Source organism: Manis javanica, chromosome 16 (assembly GCF_040802235.1).
Source record: "Manis javanica isolate MJ-LG chromosome 16, MJ_LKY, whole genome shotgun sequence".
NCBI lineage: Eukaryota > Metazoa > Chordata > Mammalia > Pholidota > Manidae > Manis > Manis javanica.
In genome coordinates this window covers 13,855,668-13,868,443 of record NC_133171.1, presented here as the reverse complement: position 1 = coordinate 13,868,443, position 12,776 = coordinate 13,855,668, and positions in this window count along the sequence as shown.

The window sequence follows — 12,776 nt, the reverse complement described above, 5'->3', positions numbered from 1 at the left end:
TAAGTGGAAAAGAGCAGCAGTTCACTTTACAAGTCTTATAATAGCATAAAATCTAGACCTAGTGATGAGCAAGGTCAAAGGGGTCAGGAACCAGTGGCCTCCACTTCAGTTTTCTGTATTTAACAGTGAACTGGCAGGTGCCATTCCTGCTGAGCTGGTGTAAAACTTCCAACAGCCTAACTGAAGGGTAACATAGATTTTAAATTCCATGAACTCTTGCATCAGCTTCCAGGCCATGAATTCCCCACAACCTGTCAGATACATGATCAGCAACTTCGGAGAAGAGAGGAAGGAATTGCTGCCAGGTGCCTCTTGGCATACTGTAAGTATCATGCTTCTCTTTTGCACTTTGTGAGAAGAGGACAGGCAGGCACACAGCAGGCCAGCCAGCTAGTCTGTCAGCCTCCCCACGTCCACACAGTGCAAAAGCTTGATTAGAACGGTGGGTGCCAGACCAGTCAAGCAGGTGCTCTGGAGCAAAGCTTTAAAAGCACAGTTTATAACATCAAAAACTGAAATGCATTCTTAGGAAAGCAGTTCAAAAGCAGGAAAATGCACAGACTAATACCTGGACTAAGATAATTTTTGAAACTCATGGTTTGCTTTGTTATATTACTGCCTTGTGATGGGATTTGGTGGTGGTGCTGGGTGGGGAGTAGGGGTGGAATGTGTGTGCGTGTAACACTCCACAAAGGAAATGTTCTATCCCTTCCTGATGTGCCACCATGAGGATATTCACTCCTGGAAGACACAGCACCTAAATGACAGGACCTGCTGGGATGTGATGCAGGATTCAGAGGTTGGGGTTAGGCTGGGGGAAGGTGGAATCACCTTGAGTCATCCCCAAAGTCTGAGAAGGAAGGTTCCCCAAGTGTGCTCCAAATTTGCCTGCACCCCTACATCAGCCTCAGAGATGATCTGAGTGTAGGTTAGGTGTCACATTGCCTCACTTTGAGATTAACAGAAAGTTGAACTAAAAGTAACCTTGAGAGAGCATCTGGTTTGGCTGCTCCTGTTGTATGTAAGGCCACCCAGGGGCAGAGCCCACATCTGAGATCACAGAACTCCTGCCCGACAAGTCAGATCTTGGACCCAGTATTCTTTTGCTGCAGCTGCCTTCCTTGGGTCCTACTCTATGCAAGGCCACATGAGGATTCTGCAGAAGAAAAAGAGACATTTTTGGCTTCAAAGGTGTCCTTGGTCCTTGAACAAGCCAGTGTCCCTGGAGGATGGGGCATGGACGAAGTGCCAGGCCTTTGGTCTCTCATGGGGACATTGGCGGTAACGCTAAACCTCCTGGTTCTGAAGCACCACATACACAATGTTCTAATGCAGTTGCGGTTGCAAGAATGTTCTACCAGAGGGTAGTTACTGTGAAATGAATAGCAAGTTAAGGAAAATTCTCTGGAATGCTACCTTCTACACTCCCTCATTTTGGTTAAGATGTGACTTGTATACTAGACAAAGCTACTTGACACTCACTGGAATTCTGGTCTTGCTCTGGTGTCTAAAGAGAAATTCTATTGTGAGATCATGCTTTTCTCTAAGTGCCTCACTGTTGAACCACTCACTTAGAAACAGACTCTCATACCTTTGCTTTTCAGGCACCCCACCCACCTCCCCTGCCTGTCCTGTTTTCCCTAAGGCATGCTTGCTGGCACACACCCAGAAAACCTTGCTTGGGTGCAGTACATTTCAATCAAAATGCTTCACAGTCTTTTTTTTTTTCTTGTAACTGAGTATTTTCACAAAGTCGAACAACTATCACCACAATGTCTTTCCAACCATTGTCATTACCCATAAAAGAAAGGCCATGCCCATTGGCAGTCTCTTCCCATTGTCCTCTCTCTCTAGCACCTGCTAACCACTAATCCTTCTGTCTCTCTGGATTTGCCTATTCTGGAGATTTCATATAAATAGAATCATACAGCACATGGTCTTTTGTGTCTGACTTCATTCATTTAGCATAATATTTTCAAGGGCCATCTATGTTGTAGCATGTGTCAGCACTTCATCACTTTTTATGGCTGAATAATATTCTATTGTAAGCATAGACCATATTTTGTTTACCAATTCTTCAATTGATGGGCATTGAGGTTTTTTCTACTTCTTTGCTATTTAGAATAATGCTGCTGTGAACATTCATATATAGGTTATTTTGTGTATGTATACTTTCATTTCTCCAAGATACATATCTAGGAGTAGAATTGCTAGATCACATGGTAACTCTATGTTCTTAATCATTTTAACTCCCACCTTAGGATGAACATGCTTTCAAATTTCCCCAGAAGGCCAACATAAAATAGAGATCAGGCATTTTGTGCTTGTGCACGCACATGGAGTCTAAAAATTTATATCTCTAGACATAAATTTGCAAACTGTTTTATGCTGAGAGCCTTTTAGAAATGGGGGGTTCTGTAAAGCTCTACTAGGATTGCCTCGGTTTATAAATTAAGGCTCATTGCTTAATAAGCAATGTTCCAAGGTCACCATATCACCTAGGACTGATGTGCAGCTGCTGGCAACAGTGGCTTTGAGTTATTTTTTTCTCTCACTTAAATAAGCCTAGAGGCCCTCAGCTCAGGCCATGTTGCTCCATAATACCCGCTTTCTGTTTTCCCCTATCACTGCCACTGGCTTTCACCTCAGGTTCTCCTTGGGCTGCCGGATGGCCAGGGCAGCTCTGGTCATGTGCATTCCAGGCAAGAAGGAGCAGGGAGAGGGGAGGTAAAAGGGAAGCTTCCCACTAAGTAAGCCACTTTATAGATCTGGGGCAGGAGCCCCCCCACTCCCCAGTGACTTCTGCTTGTACTCCATTGGTCACGCTTTTTTGCAAGGAAGACTGAGAAAAGTATTATTTTAGATGGGCACTTTATCTCCTCAAAGATTTAAAGATTCTGTTAGGAGGGAAGAAGAGGAGAATGGACCCTGGCTTTACTCTTCCAAATGAGAAAATAGCTAAGAGATCCCTTAGCTCCTCTGACAGTGCCCTCTGGACATAAATTTGCAAAGTGTTTTACGTTAAGAGCCCTCATTTTCTTAAAGATAGAGCTGAAGATGGGATAAAGAATTCCTTGATCCATATTTCTGAATCCAGTTTGTGACTCTTCTTACTTTTAGGCCTAACTTTGAGTCAACTGATGACAACACATATCCATGACTTCTAGGGAAATTTCTTTTAATAACCTATAAGGAAATGTCCATAGTAGGGTATGCTGATCATGAACATTTATTGGCTAAAGGAATGGCATTTGTTTTTCATGATTATGTTTGCTGTGACACGCAAACCTGGTCACTGAGGAGAAAAAACCAAGACTAATGTTGGTGAACTGGGTGGGAGGGGGGGCACCAGGAATGAGGAGATGTGGGACCATCTGGATCACTTGAAAGAGATTGTGGGTCACACCTGCCTAGGAAGAAACAGGTAGAACTCAGAGACTAATGCAGTCAAAAGGCCACCCCATGCCAGGGAATCTGTGGGATGCCCACATCCAGAAGCAGCTGGGAATCTGGGGGGTCTACTGAGAGAGACAAGCCTTCGAAGGTTAAGGTGAGAAGATTCAAGTATAAGGCAGATGAGATCATTCAAAGATAATGCTGTGTGGAGCCAATTATGCCTAAGTGAGCCCGAATCTAGAGAAGGAACTTCTCAGCATCCACTTTCTCTTTGATGTCTGGGTAGACTGGCACGAGTTTAGGATCTCATCAATAGGAAAGAGTCATGGAATCAACACTTTACCAATTGCCTGCTCTGTGCCAGGAGCATTAACAAAGAATGGAAAGATATTTCAGTTGTATCATTTATTAACTTTGGAATCATTAATAAGTTACTTCACTTCTCTAAATCCCTCTGTAAAATGGTTCTTAATATCTACTTGTATAGAGGTTTAAATGTTATTAAGGTATAGTTAATGATAAGAAAGCGATAACAGCCAGTAGTTCATTTATTGAACATGTGCAGTTTATTACATATTTATCTCATTTCATCCTCACAGGAATACTGCACTGTTTGGGGACTTCTTATGGTCATGTCCAAAATCAATTAAAAACTTGCCTATAAAATGGGTAAGGTTGGGAAACTATTGGCACATATAATTAAAAATCGAAGGGCAGATCTTTCAGGGTCTATCATAGCCTGTAAGTATCTTATCAGAACTTTCTCTTTTTTTATTATTCTCTGGGCTCTGCGTTCTTCTGTTTTGGCTTCATTCTTTGTCATAATCTCCCCACATAATGGAAATGTTAGGTTCATGTCACTCTTATTGCTAGAGGCCCAAAGGAAAGAAGACCTAGGCTGGACAGACCTGGGCGACATGCCCATCCTCAAATCACTCATGTGGTCGTGGGAAAGGGACCCTGATTGGCTGGCCTGAGCCGTGTTCCCTCCTCTGAGGTGGATGGGGAAGGGCCATGTGACTGGCAGTCTTATCCTTGAGGAAAGTGACAGTTTCTAGAAGAACTCAGGCTGAGATTAAGAAATTTGCCTCCCAAGCACTCATCTTTAAGGGGAGGGACTAGACGTCCTCCCCTCCCACCTTCACCACTGCATATGCCACCCTCCCTCCCTGGGTATCTTATTTCACTTCTCTCTCAAAATGCTTTTCAGTTCTTAACATCATCTTCAGGTTCCACTTTTTCTCAGGAACCTTTCCTTACTCTGATGCCATGTGGCACCCTTTTTGTACTTAAGTTAACTAACTGCACGGTCCTAGGAGTCAGGCAATCTCAGCCTGGTTCTGACATTTTCACTTCAATTTTGGCTATTGTTCATTGGTTCTCCATTCTGAGTGTTTTTAAATTCCATTTTTACCTCCACTCTTGGTTTATTTGTGTATGTCTTTCATGCTTACTCTGGAGTTTCATAATATAAACCTTTAATTTACCCCCATCTACCTTCAGGTAACCTATCTCATTTCGTAGGGTGAAATCCTTACAGCAGCATGCTCCATTTGCATTTCTGTCTTCCATGCTTTTGGAGCCATCATTTACTTTCGCATATTTTGAAAACCCCACTAAATATTGTCATTGTTTTTGTTTTTACCAGTTATCACTTTATAGAGATTTGTAAAAAGAGACACAAATTTTTAAAAACACATGTTTGTTCACACATTTACTGTTTCAGGTCTCTTTCTTTCCGTCTGCCTTAAAAAGGTCCTTTCACATTTCTCATGCAGATTTGCTGGCAGTGAGTATTTCAGCTTGTGTTTGGCTGAAGCATTCTTTATTATGCCTCATTTTTGAAAGATGCTTTCGTTTTCATTTAGGTGGACAACGTGTTCTGTCAGCACTTTAAAGATGTCCTTCGACTGCCTCCTGACTTGTGCTGTATAAAGTAGGAAGTCACTAGGAATTACCAACATTGTTTCCCTGTGTGTAACACTTTATTTTTCTATCTGGCTCTTCTTAAGATTATCTCTTTATCACTATTTTCCAGCAGTTTTCACATGATGTGCCTTGATGTGGTTTCTTCCATCTTTATTCTACTTGGGGTTCACTGAGCTTCCTGAATCTGTGAGCAGATACTTTTCATCAGGTTCATAAAATTTTCTACCATAATTTTGTCAAATATTTTTCTATCCCCCTAATTTATTCTGGGATTCCAGTTGCATGTATTTTAGATTTCTTGACATGGTCTCCAGTTCACTGTGTTCATTTTTTGTTCAGTTTTTTCTCTGTGCCTTAATGTTTTGGCTGCTAACCTTTAATTCACTGTTCTTTTCTGGAGTGTCTAATCTGCTGTTAATCTCCTGCAAGTACTTTTCATCTAAGATATTATATATTTATGTCAACAACTTCTGTTTGTGTCTTCTAAAATGTTTCCATTTCTCTCTTCTTCATGTTCATGTTTTCTTCGACCTTCTTGAATGAATGGCACATACTTATACTAGCTTCTTGCCGGTCGGTCCTTGTCTCTTCATTTCATCACTTTTGTCATTTCCAGGTCTATTTCTGTGATTGATTTTCTTCATGGTTATGCGCCCTATTTTCCTGCTTCTTTGTAACTTTCGTCTCAATATAATTTAACTGCACCATTAAGGCAGTGCCTCTGAGGCACTTCCATTCTAGCTAATAGAACAGATCATGCCCAGTACCATGTGAGCTCAAGGAATTGTTCGGTCTACAATTGCTTTCCAGTTGTTGTTTCCCTATTCTCTACTAGCTCTTTGGGGTTGTTTTAATTAATTTTTTTAATTGAAGTACAGTTGATGTAACATTATAACAGTTGAAGGTGTACCACATAGTGACTCAACATTTATATACATTACAAAATTCCCACCAGGATAAGTGTAGTTACTCCCGTCACCATACAAAGGTATTACAATATTATGAACTATATTCCCTATGCCCTACTTCCCCCTCCATGACTTATTTTATAACTGGAAGTTTGTCCCTCTTTCTCCCCTTCACCTATTTCTCCTCCCCACTCCTCCCCACCCATGGCAGCCACCAGTTCATTCTCTGTATTTATGAATCTGTTCCTGGGTCTTTGTTCATTCAGGGTTTTGTTTTGTTTTGTTTTTGTATTTTAGATTCCACATAGTAGTGAAATCAACGGGTGTTTGTCTTTCTCTCTCTGACTTACTTCACTTAGCATCATTCCCTTTAGGTTCATGCATATTGTAGCAAATGAGTACTTTCTAATCTTGCTGGCACATGTCACTTCTCAGCCACACACTCAAGAGGACCTCTCTGCAGATCTCAAGCTGTCTTTGTGAAGTTCCTTTCACGCTGTACTCTGCCTTGGAATTCCACCTGATCTGGGCTCTGAATTCTGATTTCTCTCTCCTCAACTCACTGAGAACCACCAAGTTTTGTCTGGGTCCCTCTCCCTGCCCTGCAGCCTGGAAACTGCTTCCAAGTAATAAGTTCAGACAATCATATGCCCATTTAATTTTTTTCCCTTTTCCATGGGTCACAGTCATGCACTGCCTGATGTCCTGAGAATCATTGCTGCATATATTTTGCCCAGGTTTTTAGTTATTTTGGTCAGGAGGATAAATGCCATCCCTGTTGCTCCATCTTAACCACGAATAGAATTCCTTTCTTCACTTCCTTTCATTCAAAAGTGTTTTCTTTTCTTCTATCTGCTACTTCTCTATGGCTTCATCTGTTCTGTTCATTTACCCTTGTATTGCTTTTAGTTTGGACTTCATTTATTACTTTTTCTTTATTTTTACCTCTTTTTTTCTGTTCTTTCACTTATTTACAAATATTTCTTTTCTCAGAGATTCTCATTTCAGAGTTTTTGTAATTTTAATGTGTTTTTTTTTCTTTTATGTCTGTTGATTTTTACTTTTTCTTTTAGCTAATTTGAAATTTTAGGGTATAATTTTCAGCAGCTTGGATCTGTTGTCTTTCTGGTATATTTTCATCATCTGTAGGGGCATTATTCTATTCCTAATTCATCTTGTTTTTATTAATAATTTTGTATGTGTTTAATCATGATCCTTTCCTGATGCCTATTTGTAAGTGAAATGAGTTTTCTTCCAGTTTTAGGAGTTAGAGGAAGGCCCGGATAGTTTTCAGAGCTGCCTGACTCTATGGCTCCGCCTTCTGTTGTTTTCAGAAAGTGTTATTATTATTATTTTTTAAAGCGGCCTACTTTCAAAGAGATTTCCTTCAATGCTCCCTCTATTTTTACTGGTCTTTTTTTTTTTTTTTTTGCAGGTATTAATCCTATCGTGTATTATGGAATCTGCCTCCAGCAGTTTTTTAGTTCAAGAGTTCATAGGGTTAGTTTCTTGGTCTATTCTTTGGTAGAGGCTGGTGAGTGGAGGACGTTTAAGGGAGATTCAAAACTGTGGTTACACCACTACTACCTTCCAAGTATCTCAGAATCCAGTCATTTCTAAAATCTCAGAGTTCCAATTGTTATGTTCCTATTTCATTATCCATTTACTTCAGCAAATATTTATTGGGAACCACTATGTGCATGACATTGTGCTATGAATAAAGGTATGAACAAACTTCTCAAGCTTTCAAGAGGTTTCCAAACCAGTGGGGGAGACAAATAAAAGCACAATTAAGTACAAGCAGGCTCTGGAAAGTCCTGGGAACATGCTCTGGAAACCGAGAGACATCAACTAATTTTCATTGTTTTGAAATCAGGACAATTTTGCTGCAAGGACAAAAGGCGTGAGGGAAAAGGAAAAGACAGCGAGTGAATAAAAATGGAACAGGCTCAATGCTCTGACAGGCAAGACTCCCAGTGAGTCTGGTCCTTCAAGGAGTAGAAATGCAGCATTTGAAAGATAATCCCACAGGCAAGCTTTCAGGCTTTCTGTTTGCGCCACAGTAACACCCTGACAAAAGACTGCAGCCTTGCTGATGCAGGAAACGAGGGGAGGAGAGATGGGCCCCCCCTCCTTCCCTGGAGGCAGACAGTCCTGGAGGCTGTGTGCTGGTTACCTAGGAAACAGCTTGGAAGTGACACTCCAGAAAATGTGCTGTCAGACAGCAGGAGATGCAATTGCCGATTTTTTTTGCTGGCATTGCATGATGCCAGGCCATTTTCTTAACCCTTCTGAACTGGCTTCCTCATGTTCAAGGAGGAGATGATGCCTGCCTCACAAGTGTGTGCTCATGTGTGTGTGTGCATGCGTGTGTGCACATGGGCATGCACATGCACACGTGTGAGTGTGTGTCTGTGTGAAGCACCTCAGCTGACTGCACAACACAGAAGGGGCTCACTGCGGACTTCCTCCCTCCCTTCCTGCTCATCTCATGAGCATGTCGTGCTCCATAGGTGCTGTTGAACAAATGGGATACAGATCTGAGATGTAAATAGACTTGATGGTGAAGGAGAACTTAATTCAATTTTTGTAACTGGAATGGTATTTAGCACTTAATAAGAAAGGTCGTTATTAATTTTCAAGATAACTACATCATGCATTCGGACTGTAAGGTGATGGACTCCACGATGTAGAAATATATTTGGAATTCACAGTGTGCTTCAGTCACTTTCTTGATAAATTTATATAATCATGTTTTTCCTGAGTTTTTTCTGCAATTCCTTCTTTGTGAAATTTCTACTTATCTGATATTGGATCTCTGACTAATCTTCTAATTTTCTTATCAAACTCTTTCCTATATTCTTTCCCCTTATCTTCTTACCATACTTTCTAGATATGCTCATCTTTATCACCCAGTGTCTCAAGTAAGTTTTCATTTGTGCTGCTACATTTTTTAATTTTTAATTTTTACTGAGCTTTTTCTTAATTCTTTACATTTTATTTTGTGTAGCATTTTGTTCTCATTTCATGGGTGAACAGGAATCTATTATCCGAGGAGATTCGTGAGGTTTTTAAAAGACATTGTCTTCTCCCTACATAATTTCCTCCATGTTCCTCTTCTAATCTTTGTTTAAGCCTCTGTATTTCATGATAGCGTCTTTCTTCAGGTATCTGGTAATGTTTGGTTGTATCCTCATTTTTAGGAGAGGGACACTGAGAAGAGAATAGGAATCTCTGAGCCTACAGGTAGGCTTTTTGACCAGAGGATTCACTGGGCAAATTATGGGTGATTTTTCTGGTTATTTGCCTGAGGAACCATTGGTGACAGTGTACAGACTGCATGATAGCTAGATATTCGCTCTGTGATGGTGAAATTTTATGTGTCATCCTGGCTAAGCTATGGAGTCCAGCTGTTTGGTCAAACAGTAGTTAAATGTTGCTGTGGAAGTGTTCTGCAAACATGATTCACACTGACAATCAGTTTACTTTATATAAAACAGATTGCCCTTCATAATACAGATAAGCCTCATCCAGTTGGTAGAAGGCCTAAGAGCAAAAACTGAGATTTCCCAGAGAAGAATCCCTTCCTGACTGACACATAGAAACCTGGCTGAGCTTCCAGCCGGCTGGCCTGGCCTGCGGATTTCAAGCTCTGCTGGTTCTGTTTCTAGAGAAGCCTGACTGGTACACACTCCCCTGCAATGTGATCTCACTGCTCTTTCAGTCAAGAAGTGGGGTTTATTTCTCTACCTCTTGAATCTGGGTTTAGCTACAAGATTTGCTTTTGCCAGCGGGGCATTAGCATATGTGACACAACAAGCGTAGGGAAAGCATTCGTGAATTGGGGTGCCCTCTCCCGCCTGTGGGGACTGTTTTCTCACTAGCCTGATGATGAAAGCCCCCTGGTGGATGTTCCAGCTGACATCAGGCCGAGTGCCAGGCAAGTCAGGGAGTCCCTCATTAGACCAATGAGCCCACCAACCCCCGAACATGTGAATGAAGCTACCCTAGAACATGAGGCCCTACATGGACTGGCCCATAACAAAACCACTCAGCCAACCCTCAAGTCTGTGATTAATATTTTGCCTTAATCACTAAATTTTGGGGTAGTTTGTTATGTAGCAAAGGATAGCAGATAACATCATTATTATTATGTCTTCTTGAAATGATCGCATGCCCCGAAGATCCCTGTCAATATCCTGCTGCTTGTGCCTGGCTGCCAGCGTTCTAGAAGCTGAGTAGCACACTGGCGTTTTCAGCATTCAGGATATAAATATTCACTTGACCCCTGAATAAATTAGGGCCCACTATGAAGTTTTAGAGGGCACCAAGTGTCCACACAGAAGACTGCCCTCACTTCTGCCAACAAGAGAGGTTCTCAGAATGTGCTAACCTGCTTCAATAACTTGCCGGAAGGATTCACAGAATTCCCTGAAAGTTGTTATGCTAATGGTTATGGATGATTCTGGGCAAACGATACAGATTAAAGCCAGCGAAGGGACAAGACACATGGGGAGGCAACCAAGAGGGGTCCAAATGTAGAGGTCCCAAGTGTTCCATCCCACGGAGTCAGGGATAGCCTTAACACTGGCATCCATGTACGACAACATGCGCAGAGCATTGCCACCCAAGCACGTTCACTGGGCTGTGGTACCAGAGTTTTACTGGGGCTTGGCCACACTACCTGCATGGCCAACCTGTGGTCTCCAGCCCCTCCTGGAAGTTGAGTCAATAAAATACCTTTAGTTTGCAGCTCCTGGGAGATCTGAACTGGTGCCATGTGGCCCAAAGCCCCATCATTAGATACACTGATAGACTTCTGTGCCCATAGGCCCCAAGCAAACAAAGTCTCTCCGATTAGTCACGGCTTCCCAGGGGCTGAAATCACCTCCCACCCACCAAGGGGAAAGGCAAAACCTCTCTTTGGGTACGATTAAGTTTTCACTACACAGGCTACCCCTTGGTCTTTTGCTAAGATTCAATATAGCAAAACAACCACCTTTAGTGGGCATCCACGTATAATAGTATTTCTTAGAGCAATAGTAAACCACTAATCAATTCATCCTATAAAACCATTACATTCATCTTCATGTGTTTGTACCAAGTTAATCCCTCTTTCCCTTCTTGGTCTGCTGTTATTTGTACCTTATGATATGCTTATACAAGCAGTTTAGCATACAGAATAGCTGATGGCGAGCTGAATTAAGTTTTTCCCCAATCCAGTCATTTCATTACATCCTGAGGATGCTTTAACTCAATTTCTCAACATATTTGATTATCAATATCAGTACCCTAATAAGACCTGTTTACATGAGGTGGTTGAATTTTACTAACAAGGCCAATGTCACACAGCACAGTATGATAACCAGAAAATAAGGGTCAAAAGACTCTGTCACATAACCAGACCCCACTGAGTCACTAACAATTAGTCCAACCCATCATCATACCCTGTGAGTGGGCAAGGACACTCAGTTTCTGTGGGCTTCCATTTTACCTTGTCAGGTTCTAAAAGCAAGAGTGGTCTCAGCAAACCATGGCTCCACGTTTCAGGAATCTGGTATCACTGGGCTCAGAGACCATGTCATCTCTTGCTCTGAGTCTCCTTAAGACACCAATATAAGACTGGATTTCCCTCACTGCATTTACTATTTATTCATTCCTTTATTTTCAGCAACCATTCTTCCTTCTCTGGATTTATCACTTTCTTTTTACCAAACTTTCCCACCTTTGCTTGGAAAGGATGTTACGTTAGGCCACCGAGCTGGCTGAGATTGCCCGTGCAGTACCAGTAACCCTAGCAAGTGCCTCCCGCTCTGCCAGCCCTGCACACGTAGGGGAGGCTTACCCGGGAGCAGAGCCAGTGGGCTGTCCCAGCCACAGGCAGTACTGCGGCCACTGTGAATCCCACTCTTGCTGGATGAGATAAACACACGACCCACTCCGTCAGGAAGTCTGACATCAAGACTCCAAAGCCTAGTGAGAGCAACTTGCTTAGGGATCATCCCCGCTATTGGCACAGTGGGGGTAGCCGTGGGCCTGGGACAACTGCATAAGCTAGGAAAAAAACAGTGGAGGTGAAGTGGGGCAGAATAGTATAGTAATGGCACCCCAGACCCCACAGAAAAGTGGAGGAACCCACCCAAGGGACACTCCATTGGCCCCCTTCATGTCGAGGGTGGGTGCCCACTCATGAAGGGGTGTAAGCCAGCCCTTCATGTCTTCATCATTGCCTGCCCCAATTATCTACCAAACTACTTCTCAGGATGAAGTGTGCTCCTTGACCTGAAGAAATGTGACTCAGTGGTCCAAATTGGTACATCACCTCCTGTTCTGGCCCTTTTATCGTATCTCAAGCATGTGCCCCTATCACTGGGCACGCCTAACCCAATCCAGAGAAAGCATCTGTCCCTGCCAGGACCCATCTGAAGGCTCGAGGCATTACCAGGCCAACCTGCCAGCTCTGTGCAGGGCCTTCTCCCTGAAGACTCTGCCCAGAGCCACCCGCAGCCTGTCTCGTGGGCAGGCCGCAGAGTTGGCATTTTG